This window comes from Octodon degus, unplaced genomic scaffold (assembly GCF_000260255.1).
Source record: "Octodon degus isolate 3935 unplaced genomic scaffold, OctDeg1.0 scaffold00021, whole genome shotgun sequence".
Taxonomy (NCBI): Eukaryota; Metazoa; Chordata; class Mammalia; order Rodentia; family Octodontidae; genus Octodon; species Octodon degus.
Window position 1 is genome coordinate 3,562,873 of NW_004524597.1, and position 1,933 is coordinate 3,564,805.

The following is a 1,933-nucleotide window of genomic DNA, read 5'->3' on the forward strand; positions in this document are numbered from 1 at the left end:
CAATGCCCATGGATCCAGTACCTGCGATGCATCAGATCTCAAGGTGATATAGATGAGCAGGGGCAGCACCTTTTATGGGAAGGTGTTTACAGTCCAAATACCAGGCAGATGTGCAAACACTGCAGAGTAAAGCTTGTGCAAAAAGACACATAAAGTACTGAATGATATAAAGTGATATTCATGATCAGCTTTGTTCATGCAGCAAGGAAACCCAGGAAGACTTTACAGAAGAAGTGACATGTAAGTGGACATTAGAGGTTAAATATAAGATATTTGTGTGAACAATTGTTGCTGGTAGCTGGGGAGATAGCTTGGCAGTCTAAGAACCTTCCTGACAAGTGCAACATTCCCAGTGTGATCCCTGGTATCACATGCCATGCCCACCCCAGAGACCCTGTACCAAATAAATAAATAAACAATTTTTAAAAAAGCAAGTGCTTCTGGAAAGTAGCCAGTTTGCATAAAATTACTTCTCAAGCATGAAATATAGTCAGGGATTTCTCTCGATAACATAAAAATGGAACAAACGTGTGAAGAGTTGTTTAACGATTTTCTTTGCAGTGCTATTTACAATGAGACATGAGAAACAACTTACAAAGCCCACGAGTGTGGGACAGGGCTAAGCAAAAAGTAGCATCACTGTCTAGACATCTACATGCTAATAATATGGCTTTATGTTTATGACGATAAAAATGTAGTCTTGGTAAATTTTCAGTGGAGAAACAAGAAAATAAACAAGATCCAGATAGCTGATGAGTATGAGACCCTATGTGCTCTGTTCTAGACATGTCTTAATGGGCTACAATATTAGAGAGATGTCTTGAGGGATTGGAGCTAGCTTTGGATGCTGCTACTAACTTTCCCAAATTCCTGAGAGTAGAGGCTAAACATCCAGTGCATCTTCAAGAAACTTAATAGGAGAAGATGGCAAATAGGTAGCAAAATATCAGTTGAATTGGCAAGCAATTAACCGATTTTGGTTGCTTTTCAGTCCTGGAGCTGTTCCCAACGTTAGTTTGAGAAAACAACCTTGGTTGGCTCAGCACTTAATCCCAGATGAAGTCTTTCAAAGTGGAAAATTTCACTGTGATTTATTTTTTTTCCAGATGTAAATATATAGCAATAATGCAGTTATAAAGCTGGCATTGTATGAAACCATAAATTATATTTGACACATAATAATGTTGAATTACTGTGGAAGTCCGTCAGCACACAGTGGCACTGCCAACACACGGGTCCTTGTTCTGTAGTGATGTAGTTACAGGGGCCTTCGTGAACAGGGTCAGAGCAAAATAAACTCTAGCCGAGAAGAATATACCAGAGCCATGCTGGAAGAGATGGCTCCGAAGTATAGCCCCTCATTCATATGATTACTTACTCACTCAGTAAATATGTACTAAAGTTCTACTTGTGCATTACTAGGCTCTGGTAGATAAAAGAGACATACTCTACCTTCCAGCAGACAACAGGGATTTAGAAGTCAAATGCACAACTCATTATTTAATTGGAGTGAATTTATTTTTAAAATTTTTTTTTCAATTTTTATTTTATTAGTATGTGTCTGCAGTAGATAATGATTACATTCCTGGTGAGGAGTGGACACATGCACATATTTCATCTTTTTTTAATCCTCTCCCTCATCCTACCTCTCAACTGTCTCTTTTTTTTCTTTTTTCTTTTTACATCTAATACTATTCATGGTTTTCTTTTTTTCCCATAATTTTATTGAGAAACAAGTAACAATGAGACAGTTTCAAACCAAATTGGTAGGACAGTTTCAATAATTAACACATTGCATACATTCTTCCTAGTGGTTAATTGCTGTACAAGATGCAGACATGATATCCTATTTACAAACACTATTAGAACAAATCCCTCTATTCATTAAGAGAATGTAACTATATATCTATCCTAACCACTTTGAATATACAGA